Source organism: Pan troglodytes, chromosome 1 (assembly GCF_028858775.2).
Source record: "Pan troglodytes isolate AG18354 chromosome 1, NHGRI_mPanTro3-v2.0_pri, whole genome shotgun sequence".
Classification (NCBI taxonomy): domain Eukaryota; kingdom Metazoa; phylum Chordata; class Mammalia; order Primates; family Hominidae; genus Pan; species Pan troglodytes.
The window spans coordinates 224,531,299-224,546,321 of NC_072398.2; the positions used below are offsets into that span (position 1 = coordinate 224,531,299).

General features: G+C 54.4%; 1 protein-coding gene across 18 annotated transcripts in view; it reads right to left on the reverse strand.

Annotated features, from left to right (window-relative positions):
• Nucleotides 1-15,023, reverse strand: part of CAMTA1 (calmodulin binding transcription activator 1) — a 981,226-nt gene that overhangs the window by 302,863 nt on the left and 663,340 nt on the right. The gene's annotated exons all lie outside the window — the stretch shown is intronic.

Here is a 15,023-nt window from a genome sequence, read left to right on the forward strand (position 1 = left end):
TGCCTGCGTGTGTAGAGCTGGGGACCGTGGGCCAGGCTTGCTGGTGAGATGGAGAAAGGGGCCTAAGGAGAACCATTGATCAGGTCCCTCTTGCAATCCAGTTGGAGGGTCTGAGTGGGAGGGAGGGGCCCAGCCTTGAGCAGGTCATCAATTTGGAGAGGGAAGTCTCACGGCACCCAGTGATGGGGGCCCCCACCAAAGCCAGGGGCAAAGCTTTTTGTTTGGTGCCTCTGATTCCAGACTGGAATGATCTCCCTTCCATCAGCTTCAGAGTTCCCCTGGCTTCCCACTGCATCCGCTCCAGAAGGGGTGGGGCATAGAGGGGAGGAAAGTTCCTCAGAGCCACACAGGACATCCGCCAGGTGGGAAAAGGCCTCCCCCACCTCTCCTTGCTCATTTTAATCTCACTGTTGTCCCCATACCCTTGAACCAGCTCTCCAGAGAGAAATGCCACCAGCTCTGCTTTAAAGTTTTCATCAGCTATTATTTACACCCCCAAAAGAGCGGGTGCAATTTGGTTGAACTAGGAGTCCATCGGAGCCCTGCCTGTCTGATTAGCAGAGTTGACAGAGAAATCATTTTGGACTATGGGATTCTGGCTGCAAGAAAATCAGATTTCAATATGTTAGAACTTTTACAGATCACTGTCAGCTGGGACTTAAGCCCTGTATAAACCAAACATACAAAGCGGAAATTAATTTAAACGATTTCCTTGCAATTCTTGCCCATGAAATGTATTTATTATTAAGAAAGCAATATTCTTTCTTGACTTTTCTGGTTTTCCAGACACGGTGTTTTGTTTTCATTGTTTTGGTGGTTTGATAACTTACTCCTTGCCGAAGGAGACGCATGTCTAGACATTTTTGTCTAAGCGTTTGGTTGCAATGAACAAGCAACCCACCTGTGACATTCACCATCTCCTTTCCTTTGGAATTTGCATGTTCTCACAGGCAGGTTCATTACTTTGACTCATGTGATGAGCCAAATGGAGGGAGATATCAACGGCTGAGGGGCGTTTCTCTCGTCCCTTTGAAATAAGAGGTTTCCATCTGCTGTTTCCCCACTCTGTTCCTCTCTAGACTTTGCAATGACTTGCCCTCTTCACCTGTCTTATTCTCTGTCCACTACTTTCTCTTGGACTTGAAAAGACCGTGGTTGGTTTTCACCATCACTTCTCCCTCGATTGCCTGCCTGTCTGCCTGGACTGGGCTTCAGCATCTCTGAACCCCACACTCAGAGGTGAGAATTTCCCAAACACCAACTGTGTTTCCTCTGTGAACCTACAAAAGAAGAGGAAGGCCCAGGCCCGCTTTCCCCTGAAGCCTCCTAACACCTCTCTGGCCTACCCACAACTGCCCCAGAACCATCCGATAAGCAAAATGAAGTTAAGATGAAAGAAACGCTGCCATTTCTACATCAAGGCTCACTCATTTGAATCAGAGGAACCCTCGGGCCCTCACTCCAGAACCCGGTTACTCCATTTTTAGATACTCCTCTAACCACTGTGGCAATCCCATGCCCCTGGTCTCCTTGGATGAGAAGCGTGGTCCCCGGATGGTGGGAGGGATGGGAAGTGCGGCTGAAGGCAGATCCCCGATAGGCAAGGATCACATCAAACAGTACCAGAGGAGGAAAGAAAAAAGCTACACAAAGAGCCCCAGGGACTCAGGAAGCCCACGGGGAATGGGACCCCTTCTATGTTGCCTGGCTCAGCACACTGGGCTACCCCGATGGTTGGTTATTTGGTTAATTTACCCATCTGCCTTCTCAGAATGGGGGCTCCTGAGGGCACAGGGCCTTAGGCTTTTTGAATAAAGATATCCCAGTTCTCCCCACTGGCAGCTCCAGGACACAGGTCCCAGGAAAGGACTCCAGAGACGGTCAATGTTTAAGTTTTGCCCGTGGCACCCTGAACGCTAAGGACTTCTAATACACACTAGAAAACAACCTTGAAAAACGGCTCTACATTTAGGGCTTAAAGGGTTGAGCTTCAGTTTCAAGGAAAGCAGACTTGTGTGGAGTCGCGCTTTGCTGTCCAAGTGGGGAAAGCAGCTCAAAGCAATCCCCTGCTGATGAGCCGGGGTGGCTGTGAGGGCCTCGCCGAGAGGTGGAGCCTGCCTGGGGTGGGAGATGTGTGACTTGGGCTCCGAGAGTCCTTGTCCTGCCAGGCTGCACCATGGGTACGATTCTAATCCTTTCTCTCGGGTGGCTGTGTCAGCTGAGAGCTTATGCAGCAATGGAACCCTCGGGACGCTCCTTGGACCCCCCGTGAGTGTGCACCCTCATCAGTGACTGTCACCGGAAGGGGACATCAGAGGAGGCTGCAAAAGCTTTAAGGATGAGCAGGGTTTGCCGAGGGAAGCACAGCAGCAGGAAAAGCAGCCAGTGAAGGACAGGAGATTCCCTCTCCCCTTCCATTCACCCCTTGGCTCAAACCACCCTACAGCCCAGCCCTGACCCCAGGCTCTAGCTGCTACCACCGCCCTCACTCTGCAGTCTTTTCACCAGATTCCAGGCCATATGACAAGGTCATTACCAAGCCAATTGGGGATTAATTGCACAATATTCCATGAGGCCGTGTGGCGAATCCATTCCCTTTACCCACTAATCAAAAAAGCAATCAAGTTTGTCTGTAGTGATTTGTGTTGTACAAACTCCTGGCGCTTTTTGATCAGGCTCTCAGGGTCCTCTGGAGTTTCCCCAGTTGAGCTTTTCACTGCAGGGAGCCACATTCCGGGGCTCATGGATAAATCCGCGTGTGAGGTGCACACGCGTGTGGGAGTGTGAGGAAGTACATGCCGTGGGTTCCCTTATTTTTGTGTATACACAAAAAGAGAGAGAAAGGAAGCAACTAGGTATTTATAGGAAACCTGGGAGGACATCACCTTTCAGATGAAAGCAACCTTTGAATCAGTTGTATTGGGGAATTAAGGCCTGGCAGCTTCCCCTTAACATGGCAGTTGAGCAAGGAAAAATTTTTTTTGTAAATATTCAAAATTGCTTTTATGACACTATAGGGCTTATTTATTTATTTATTTTTATAAAAAAGTAAAGATGAAATTACAGGGGAAACCAACAGCAAACAAGAGCTCCCTTCAGCTCAAAGTAAATGCCTCAAAAAAGAAAGTGGCGTTTCTGAAGGGAGCATGGCCGCAGAGCCCCCTCAAATGCGGTGGGGGTCCCACACCAAAGAGGGCTCCTGAAGGCTGGGCAGTGATGGCTTAGTGGCCCAAGAAGGAAGCACATCACTTATAGGTTGGTATGTTGTGGGCACCTCCCTTCCCAGCCAGCTCTCTACGGCCTCATCTGACGCAGCAGATTTCCGCCCCCACCTACTCCCACCATCTGTTTCTCTCTTCCTATCTCTGTATCTGTCTCTCTCTCCTTGCCTCTCTGTGTCTCTGTCCCTTGGTCTCTCTTCTTCCGTCTCTATCTTTCTCTATCTCTGTATCTGTCTCATCCTCTTTCTCTCTCTGTCTCTCCCTGTCTCTCAATCTCTTTCTCAGTCTCTTTCTTTCTCTCTCTCTCCATCTCTGCAGCTGTCTTGTCCTCTCTCTGTCTCTCTCCCATTTCCCCCATCTGTCTCTCCCCGTCTGTCTTTATTTCTCTCTCCGTTTCTGTATCTGTCTCTGTCTCTCCTGCTATCTCTCTCCATCTTTCTCTGTCTCTCTGTCTCTCCCTGTCTCTGTTTCCCTTGCCTGACCCTGTCTCTGTGTCTGACACACACACACCCTCCATCCCTTTCCTTCCACCTCCCATGCCCTGCCTGGGGGAAGCCGCAGAGGATTCAGCAACTTACCCAAGGCGTCCTGAGCAGAGCATGCTTAGGGCATGGAGCCCCGGGGAGCAGATGGGGCCTGAAGGTCACAGCAGGCCACAGGGCAGCCCTCCCTGTGTCCCTGCTCACGTGAACCCCCGGCCCCAGGAGGCCTTATGTGCCCACCTATAGGCTCTGCCGCACACAGTGCCATTTACCAGGACAACCTCCCTGTGCTGCCTGCAAAGACCCCGCTCAGCTGGAGTCCAGCTCAGGTCCCCCTCCAGGAGCCCCCGACCCAGTGGCCTAGGAGCAGACCCTGGGAACACTCATCAGAGCGAGACAGTGGGCACACGGGTGGAGGGAGGATGTGGACTCTGCCTCGGGTCATTTCACTCTTCACCTCCGCAGCCTCACCTCACCCATCCTGTGGGCTGGCAGACTTCCTGCTAAGAGTCAGAGAGCAGATGTGTCCAGCTTTGAGAGCCGGGTGGCCTCGGGGGTTACTAGGTCCCTGCCAGGGCAGGGGAGGAGCGGCAGGAGGAATGGGGTGGGGATGCATCCCAATCAAACTACCACGGACACAGAAATCTGAATTCAGATGATTTTCAAGTGTCATGAGTATTCTTCTTTTGGCTATTTTTCAACAATTAAAAAAAAATGTAAAAGCTATTCTTACCTCACGGCTGTTCAAAAATAGGTAGTTAGGCCGGGTGTGGTGGTTCCTGCCTGTAATCCCAGCACTTTGGGAGGCCAATCACCTGAGGTCAGGAGTTCCAGACCAGCCTGGCCAACATGGCGAAACCCCATCTCTACTAAAAATACAAAAATTAGCCGGCGTGATGGCATGCACCTGTAGTCTCAGCTACGCAGGAGGCTGAGGCAGAAGAATTGCTTGAACCTGGGAGGTGGAGGTTGCAGTAAGGCAAGATTACGCCACTGCACTCCAGCCTGGGCAACAGAGTGAGACTCCATCTCAAAAAATAAAAAATAAAAATACCAGCTCCTTGGGAGGCTGAGGCAGGAGAATTGCTTGAACCCGGGAGGCGGAGGTTGTGGTGAGCCGAGACCACGCCATTGCACTCCAGCCTGGGCAACAAGAGCGAAACTCTGTCTCAAAAATAAAATAAAAATAGGTAGCGGGCCGGATTTGGCCTATGGAGCGTTGCTTGCTGACCTCTGACCTGTCAGGTTGGGACAAGTGTGGATTATATCGTCCTTCAAAAAATTCCCAATTTTAAATCACTGCTAGTGACATTCGCATAGCAGGTGCTCAATATGTGTGATTTCCTGTGCGCCCTTAGGCAGGGTAGGGAAGGGGAGCGTGGCCCAGGCGTATGAGAGATCATGGACTGCATATGATACAGACACAAAGGAAACTGGAAAATGTCTTTCCAATTGTACTTCATTTGGGATGTTTGTTTTCTGGTCCTGAGTATGAGCATGCATGGCCCTTTTCCCCTGGAGGAGCAACATGACCCTAGAACTTCTAGTTGGCCTGCCATGAAGACCTTTTCTAGGGAAGCCCCTTTTATGCTGTTTTCTTGGATCCACCTCCCACAAGGAGGCAGGGAACCCCCAGAAGCCAGGGGCTTGCTGTTGACCTCCCATTCTGGGAAAATGTGAGGCCAGCATCTAATTTCATGGATCACTGGAAAAGACATCCTTGGCATTGCTCAACAGGTGTCTTTAAAGCTGGGCTATCTAACTTGGCAGCCACTAGTCACTGCGGCTGTTCGAATTCAAATCTAAATGAAGTAAAATTAAATCCAATCAAAGCTTCAGTTCCTCAGTTGCAGAAGCCACATTTCAAGTGCTCAACAGCCACATGTGGCCGAGTGCTACCACACTGGACAGCACAGCGATGGCAGAAAGTTCTACCGATGCTCCCACGCTAGAGAACCTGGGTTAGGGTCCAGTTCAGAGATGTTTGGCAAAGACACTGGGAGCTTGGGACCCCAGGGGCCACGATCTGGGGGAGTCAGGGCTTCAAGGGATGAGGACTTGGGGAGTCCGCATGCTTGAAGGTTGGCACCTGTTGTTCTACCTGGGCAGGCCTGAATCAACCAGGGAAGATTCCCCAGAGCCTTCTGTGCCTGTGATGGCAAAGCTCATTCCTGAGCTCCCCTCCCCTCTCTTCCCTAAAACCTTCTCTAATGCAAGGATAATACCCGCGGGGGCGGCAGACAAGGGTGTTTACCAGCAAATCTCCATCTATAATCCTCTTTTATGAGGGTCCCTCTGCTACCTCCTCTGCAAACAGCCCTGCCCCAGTCCTAGCAGCCAGGCCACTGGTAGGGGTCAGAGAGCACCACGTTAGGCTGGCTGTGGTGGCCTCCACACCCCCACAGCCCCTGTGGCTGGACCCAGAGACTCCACTGGGCCCATCTCTCTGCCACTGGGGAAGTGGCTGTCTACACAAAGGCAATCAGAGAGAACATAGATTTTTTTGGTGCTTGGTTTATCGCTCTTGCTTGTATCTGATGCACCCATGACAAAGATGAACAGTTTTTAAAATGTGTCCAGGGTATAAAGCTGATGGAAGAAAAGAGCTCATAGAAGGGAAGGGAAAATCCACCTAGAAGATGAGGGTTTAATGCTATCCTCAAGCAATGAGGGGACAGGAGCAGGTGAGAGGCAGAACTGGGGGCAGGCTGGGGTTGGGGGGGCAGTCACAGCCTCCAGAACGGGGCGTCCTGGACCAGCCGGGCCGTAGCTTGGGCATCCAAGGAACGTGTGGGACCAGATCCCATGTGAGTAACTTTTCACTGCTGTCTGCTCTGTGCCTGCCTTGAGCTCTTGTCCTCCAGCCTCCCCCAGTCTGGTAGAGGAGAGAGATAGAGAGCGTGTACATGCCGGGCAAACACACGAGACCAAATCAAAGAGCCCTGTTACTAAGGGCAGAGTACCGAGGGGGCAGGAGCAGCCTGGAGGATGAAGTGTCCCCTTTTCATTCAAGGTCAGCAAAGTCACCTAAGAGGAAGTGACATTTGTGCTGAGCCAAAAAAGGTGAGAGGGAATTGGCCAGGTGGACAACACGTGGAAAAGGCCCGGCCAGGTGGACAAAAGGGATGCAAAGCAGGGGGGCCTCCACAGGCGAGGACGGCAGGCCCCTCCCCGGCTCTCTCATCTGCGTCCCGCATGCGGGATGAAGCTGCAGGGGCCGAGTGCATGACTCCACACACAGTTCTGCAGAATCTCCCCCAAGGGACCCACAGTGAGCGGCTGGCAGATGGCCTTGCCTTTGAAGCAAAGGCCCTGTGATTTTATGGCGCTGCCCTTCTCCACTGGTCCAGACTCTGTGTATTGAAGCAGATTTCCAGGAAGGACTCAGGATTGCTCTGAGAACTGATGGCTCAAGTGCAGGCTCAGGACTAGAACTTTGGCTCTGACCCGCTCACCATCCCATGTCTCCATTTCTCCTCTCTGTATGCCTTCCCTGCGCTGTTTCTCTCCCACTACAGTCGGGCTGACTTCATGTGGCATGTAGCCAGAGTCCCCTTCTTCCGGCTGTGACCCAAGAGGCAGGAAAGTCTCTCTCTTCCAGATTTGGGGTGACAGCACCAGGGAGGGACTTTGACTTACCTGGACTGCAAGCCCAGGACTGTCAGTGGGGTAGGGCGGCACCTGAGCAGGGGTCTGCAGCCTGGAGGGCAGATCTGTCAGCAGAAGCAGGGCCTGAGTGTGCTACGCTGATGTCCAAGGGCAGGGCTGTGGGGCTCACAGTAAAAATGTGGTTCCTTTCCTGTCAAAGCCTAGACGTCAGGAAGAAGTAGGTGCTCCTCAAAGAGCAGGTGGGAGTGAAAACCTTCCAGCACTTTCCAGAGCTCCCTAACCAGCAGCAGGTACAGCAAGGCACAGGAGGAGGACCAAGCAGCCCTATTGCTCCCCAGGGTACCCTGAACGCAGACACAGATCCTGGGAGGCCTTGGCAAGATCCTGCGTGGGGCAAGGAGAGGGTGACATGGATTCCTCTTACCCTAGTTCTCTAGTTGCACAAGTGTCTTGCACAGAGGCATCTGTGGGGAAGACCAGAGCCTAGACAGGCTCAGCAGTTTGTCTAAGGTCACACGGCTAGGAATAGGCAGAAGGATTCAAACAAGCGTCATCTGACCGCAAAGCCCTTGCTCCTTCCTCCCCAGCAGGCCACCCCCTGGTCCTCGCTCAGACACCCGTGCCATTGGCTGAGAGTCAGGTCTTCTTTGGGACCCGCCTTCATCAAAGACAATGAGATGAAGTCCTGGAGCTGCTCCCAAGACTGTCCTCGCTGAAGGATTTGGTTTGTATTAATCTAAGATTAGACCAAATAATTCAATTCACATATTGCCTGCAAAAGCATGGTGCCTCAGAACTTGTTAAATAGTGAATTGCTTTAAAACGAGTTTGAGCTAAATGGATTGCAGTCTGATTCAGCCTCCAGGGTTGGGTCACAGCAGAGATTTGGAATATTAGATCGTCATTGACTAGGGCTCTAGCCCAGCCTCTTTCCTAAGACAATCTGCAATGGTGTCTCCCAAAGCAGCTTGCGGCCCTGCCACGCCAGGGGACTGAGGCCAGACAGCAAGAGGGCCGGCCTGGATCCCCAAACCCTGATGCCTTCAGGTTATGAAGTCAGGTGCCGGCCACAGCTCAGGCCCAGGCTCCCCAAGTGGGACCAGAGGCTCTCCTGAAAACAGCCCCTTAACACTGCACTTTCTTGGGGGACTCCTCTGGGCAGGGGTGGGAAGGCTCCCCAAAATTCATTCTCCAGGGCTCCCTGGGAGAGTAGCCGTCCCTTGGCTTGGCATTCTGGCTGGTCCTGTCCTTCCACAATGTTAAATCACTCTTTCTGCCATAGTGGACACAGGAGGATGAGGAAGGGTAGCCCTTCCAGGGACCTCACCACCCTCCTGGAAGGAAGAGTAGTATGAATCCCTCTCTGCAGATGTGGGAACTGCAGCTCAGAGGCATCAATTCCTTCCTTGGCAGAGGTCACAGGGGCACGATAAAGCTAGAATCTGAACTCCAGTCCCCTGGCCGGCAAAGCCTGCAGGAGTTAACCCCGTCTCCCTCATCAGAAGCCCTGGTGCACACCCTGGAGGGACACAGGGGACCAGGTGGCCCAGTCTGGCCATGAAGGTTGGTTCCTTTGAGATGGAGGCGATTGAAGAGCAGATAGAAACCAGGAACGGCAGCAAACGTCAAAAAGCTGGCCACCCGCCACCCCCTAGTCCCCACCCCCAGACAGGAAGCTGGTGAGGGAAACAGCCAGAAGAACCAGGCAGCGCCAGGCAGGCGCAGGACACGTGGGCGCCCCACCCCATCATGAGGCAGAAAGTGCCTGCGGGCCTCTGGCCGTTGGGGACAGGACAGACTCCTCCCCTGGGTATCTGGGTCGGCCGGAGCTCCGAGGAAGGGGGATCCTTGGGCAGGCAGAGAGCACCAAGAAGACCTGCCAGGTGGGGACCCTGGAGACCCCAGAGCTCTGCTCAGGAGGGAGGACAGGTGTGCCGTTGAATGGGGAACAGGAAGGAGGGCCCCTCGGTCTGGATGAGGACCAGTGAGAAACTCTGCAGGGGGGTCATGGAGAGAGCGACACTGGGTCCTCAAGCTGGAGGCTCCCCCAGCCTCTCTGAGGAATGTTCTAGATTGCTTTTGCAGCATAGGCCCTTTTGCAAGCTGGAAGGCAAAATGGGAGCAGAGGTAAGAGTCGCGGAGAACAGTGTGTGCTCCAGAAAGGAACCAGGGAGGTGTGCAGCCTGGCCCGGGGTCACTGAGGGGCATGGGACGCAGCCTGGCCCAGGGTCACTGAGGGGCATGGGACACAGCCTGGCCTGGGGACATTGAGGGGCATGGGACGCAGCCTGGCCCGGGGACACTGAGGGGCAGGGGACCTAACCTAGTAGTCCCCTAGGAGGCTGGCACCCGTGCCTCTGCCCCCACCAACCTCCCCTCACCTGAGCTCCTTCCTGTTGGGGCCCCCAAGTATCTGCAGGGGAAACATCTAAATAAAGCGGCCGCCGGCCTAACGACGACATGAGTGAGGAGGGCAATAAAAATTCAATGAATTTTTAGATAAAAAGTCATAAAAATCATGTTTAAAGATATAAATAAAATATCTGGAGCTTCAGCTTTATTGTTTTTGGGGGTTCCAAGATTAATAAATTAGTGGGCATAAAATGGAATAATAGCTAAAAATTGATAATAAGGTAAATTTAGATTTAGAGAAAGAGTTGATCCAAGTCATGAATCTCAAGTCAGAGAAGGCCAGGGGTGGGTGAGGGGCATGTTGGCGCAGGGGACGGGTGAGGGGCACGTTGGCGCAGGGGGCGGGTGAGGGGCACGTTGGCGCAGGGGGTGGGTGAGGGGCACGTTGGCGCAGGGGGCGGGTGAGGGGCACGTTGGCGCAGGGGGCGGGTGAGGGGCACGGCGGCGCAGGGGGCGGGTGAGGGGCACGGCGGCGCAGGGGGCGGGTGAGGGGCACGGCGGCGCAGGGGGCGGGTGAGGGGCACGTTGGCGCAGGGGGTGGGTGAGGGGCACGTTGGCGCAGGGGGCGGGTGAGGGGCACGTTGGCGCAGGGGGCGGGTGAGGGGCACGGCGGCGCAGGGGGCGGGTGAGGGGCACGTTGGCGCAGGGGGCGGGTGAGGGGCACGTTGGCGCAGGGGGCGGGTGAGGGGCACGTTGGCGCAGGGGGCGGGTGAGGGGCACGGCGGCGCAGGGGGCGGGTGAGGGGAAATGGAAGGGAGGGAGGAAGAATGGGAGGCAGGAGGAATGGGAGGGCGGCGCGGAACTCTGCTGGGCCTCGCTCCACTCTCCACATGGGCTGCTCCCATCTGGGCCTTGCTGCGCGCTCCACATGGGCTGTTCTCATCAGCTCTAGCGCCTGCTGCTTAGGGTCACGTCCAGGAACCTGGCCACTCTCACCTGCCTGTTTTCCCACCCTCTGAGGACTTTCAGCCAGGCCCACATGGGCCCCTGCTGTGTCCCAGCACCTGCCAAACCGCTTTGGGGAAGGCAGCCCAGCTCCTCACCCTGCACAGGCCCAGCCAAGCGGGAGCTGGAGACCTGCACCTTTCGTGTCTCAGAAATCTGTCCTGATACCTGGCTCCCTGCGGGCCCCAGCAAAGAACAGGCTTTCTCTGAGCTGGGTGTGCCAGGCTGCTGGGATCTGCGGTCCTGTCATCAGCAGGAGCCCTGCTCAGTGTACATGTATATTCTTGCTCAGTTATCTCCCACCCACTGGCTCTTGTTCTTTTAGCCTATTTCAATGTATCAGTGCTGTTGCTATCTCAAATACTTCCTAAAAGTACTGGGCATAAATAATATATAAATAAAGTGAAATTCCCTCTCTTTCATCAAAGTGTACCGCTGAGACCTATTTCTTGGAGCCCTGCCAAGTGGTCTCCAGAGTGGTATATACTGGTGATGGCCTGCCTTCCTCCTTCCCACTCCCTGTCCTTCCTCCCTCCCATTCTTCTTGCCTCCCTGCCCCCCTTCCTTCCTTCCTCCCTCCCTCCTTCTCTCCCTCCCTCCCTCCCATTCTTCCTCCCTCCCTTCCATCTCCCTCCCTCCCTTCCTTCCTCCCTCTGTTATGGGTACCCCCTCACCCTTCACCAGGTCTGCCTGCATTAAGCACAAGGGATCTCTGACGAATGCCTGCAAGTAGCTCTGGGTCTGATGTGTTCCTTATCAACAGCCTGTTAGGCCAGCAGGGGTGTTGTGTATTTCAGCCTCAGGGATGACCAACGGTGGGATCCTGAGCCTTGGTAAGGAGGCTCAGGCTGTACCCGCTGGCGCTGGGAGCTTCGGCTACACAGCCCCAGGTGGCCGGCCTTTCTCCCTACTCATCTGCCATTCCCAGAGGAGAGCAGATGCAGATGCCAGGAGCCCACTCACCGAGGCCATTCTGGATGGCACGGAGGGCCAAGTGCTGCCCAGAAATCAGTGGCTCTCTTCTCCTGTGGGCAGGCGCCTGCGGGGCTGGCACTGCCGGGATTCCTGGCTGTGATTACTACTCAGCTCCAGAGCCTGCTGGCATCCAGCTCCCCAGCGCCGCCCGCTCTAGGCACCTGTGACGCCACGTAGGTATCCACGGCACACTCCAACATGTGCGGCTGCACGTGGCCAGGGAGTCTGGGCAGGGATTCTTGCTTAAAACGGACAACAGGGTTTTGTTTATGAAGCAGGTGGAGGGAAATGCCGGGCCGGTCTGTGGCTATGTTAATGCAAGGCTGAGCTGTCTGCCAGGACATTAAGTGGAGTTGGATTCCTGAAACCAGCTTTCATCAGCAGATTTTTAAGGTTAGAATTACTCTCTCCTCTCGAAGGCTTGCCAAGGTTAATTCGGCCTGAGCATGCAGAATTAATGGGCTGGGCAGAGGGAATCGGCCTTTTCCCGATTTTTTCTCAAGTTCACGAAAACATCTCTACAAAAGAGAGCAGACAGCAGGGCGGCATCAGGCTTCCACCTGGGAGCCAGTGTCGGAAACACACACGCAGAACCATGCCGAGCCGCGGCTCCTGCACTAGAGAAGCAGGAGGGATGGGCAGCATGTCTTGTCCTGGAACAGACTTAGCAGGGTCTGCACAGCAGCGCCCCTTCCCCTGAAAACAAATGTGCCTCAAACACCTGCAGATGCGCTGCCCCAGCCAGGCCGGCCCTGGATGCCCCCAGGGCCCTGAGTGCATCGGAACCTCCGAGGCTCTGGCACGGAGCAGGGGGATGAACCCCAGCTGAATCACTCAGTCTCACTGAGCCCTGACTTCATCATCTGCAGAATGAAAATAATAGTAATGGTGAGACTTCAATAATAACTGCTGATAAAATAAGTCTGCAGTTTAGCAGAAAGAAGGGCTGCACTGTGAGCGCTCTGGGATCTCGGGCAGAGGAGAAGCCAACCTTCCTTTAACACAGGGACTGAGGAACTTTGCCCCTTGCAGGAAGAGGTAATGTCCCCAGGGAGCTCTGCACCCTCAGACCCAGGCTGACTGAGGCCTCCCGCCCAGCACTGCTGTCCAGGCCTCAGACCCTCAGGAGGAGAGAGCTGAGTAGGACGAAGCGGGGGTAGAGGCCCCTTCCCATCCTCCCTGATCAGGCAGAGAAACTCACTCGGTCCTCCCGGGTGGAGGTTGGGGTGCCTGGCCTTGGGCCTGGGGTGCCTGGTGGAAGTTCGGGCACTAAGCCAGACTTGGGTTTGAAACTCGCCTGCACATCTTAGCAGCACTGATGACTGTGGGCCAGTGGCCGTGACACTGAATCACAATGTCCTCATTAGTAGGGAGGGGATGAAGGATGACCCTGATCTTGCAGGTTTGTTGGATTAAATGACAATACGTTTGCAGTGACTGGCACATAAAAGGTCTTCGATAAACACAAACCTCCTCAGTTTCCCCAGATGCGGAGCACTCTGTCCCCTGCCTGCCCATCTCTTGATTACAGCAGGATCCTCCTAATAGCTCCCAATGGCTCAGGCGGCCGCCTAGTGGGGACTCCCGCCCAGGAAGTGTGAGGCGAGGTCGCCTCTGCCATTTCCTCTCTCCTTAGCTTCCTCAAGGAGTCCGGGCTGTTTTAAAATAAACGGCAGCTTCCAAGGACTCGAGAGCCCTGCCCAAGTGCAAACAGAAAGGGGGACAGAGTCAGAGCTCCCCTTGGGAACATAAGCTCTGGGATCCCCTCCCCACTGGATGAGCACAGGGACCTCCTTTTATAAAAATGTCAGATCCTCCCTGGTTCCGCTCAGGTCTCCCCTAAAATTCCCAGCTCTCTTCAGAACCAACCACATAGGTCTTAACCCAACACGCCTGCTGCAGCTCACCACAGTGGATGCACCTCCAGGTCCCCGGGCTGCTGCGGGGGGCCGGGTCCCAGCATGAGTGAGCAGCAGCTCCAAGGAAAGTGGGAACCCCACCGTCCCTTTCCTTCCCTCCCTCAGGGGGGTCTTTTGTCTGCCACAGCCACCCCTTCTTCTGCCTAAGGGTCAGCTCTCTAGGCCTTGCCTCCTACTGAGGAGAGAGCAGGGAAGGCCAATGGGACCAGCCTGTTGCCTGCAACATGGCTTTTATGGCCAGTACCACCTTTGTGCCATCTGCCCACATGTCCCCCTCCAGGGACAGGTGCAGGGCAGCCTTCCCCCAGGACTTGGGGGGACCAGGGAAGGCCTGTTTGGCTCAGAGCTGGGGGTTCCAGCATAGTGCCTAGAACTATTTCATCTGGACATAAAATGCTAAAAGGGCTGCCTTCTCTGTGGAAAGGCCCGGAAGGATTGGTGGAGGAATTTCCTTCCTGATTAGTGGTTCCTAGATTTGGGGTCCAGGAGTATAGAGATCTAGGCACCTGGACAGACTGCTGGAAGCTGTCAGGCCCATCCCTGACTCTGCAGATAATGACAGTGGGGAGGGAGGTGCAGGGAGAGGGGGACCTGCCCAAAGCCACAGTCACCCCGTGTGGCTCATTCTGGGCCATGTGCTTTCTGGGCCAGCCTCCTCCCGTGAACCTTCCAGGCTGGGGAACCCAGGCTGCCGCTGGACACGATTCCACATTTGTGCTTCAGGGATGAAGCCAAAAGAAGGTTCTGCCACCAGATGCTGCTGGGAGCTCGGACTCTCCAAAGCTTCCCCTAGGGTCCTCCTGTCCCAGCAGCAGCTTTGCTGCCTCACATGGGCTGAGAGCAGGCCAGGAGGTCCTAGGGGGCTGGGATGGGGTCTTATTTCATCTGTGTTTCCTTGGAGTCTAGTTAGTCAACTGGAAGCCGATTCAAAAACCTCGTCTGAACTTCATAGAGAAACTGTGGCCCATTCCTCAAAAAGTTAAACATAGGATTAGCATACAACCCAGCAATTCCACTCCTAGGTAACTGCCCAAAAGAACTGAAAACTGACTCAAACAGGTACCTGCACACACATATCTACAGTGGCACACTTCACACAAGGCAGGAACAGCCTACATGCCCATCGGCAGAGGAAGAGGTAAGCAAATGTGGGCTCGCCATACAATGGAACGTTATCCACCCCAAGAGGGGAACCAAGAGCTGACATGCGCCACAACACGGATGAACCTTGAAAACAGACTCACTGAAAGAAGCCAGGCACAGAAGGCCACACATTGTGTGATTCCATCCCTAGGAAATATTCTGAAGAGGTCAACCTATAGGGTCAGAATGCAGATTGGTGGTCACTAGGGGCAGAGGGAGGGAAGAAGGGGGAATGGCTGCTAATGCATTGGGAGTTCCCTTTTGGGGTGATGAAAGTGTTTTGGAACAAGATAGTGGTGATGACGGTACAACACTGT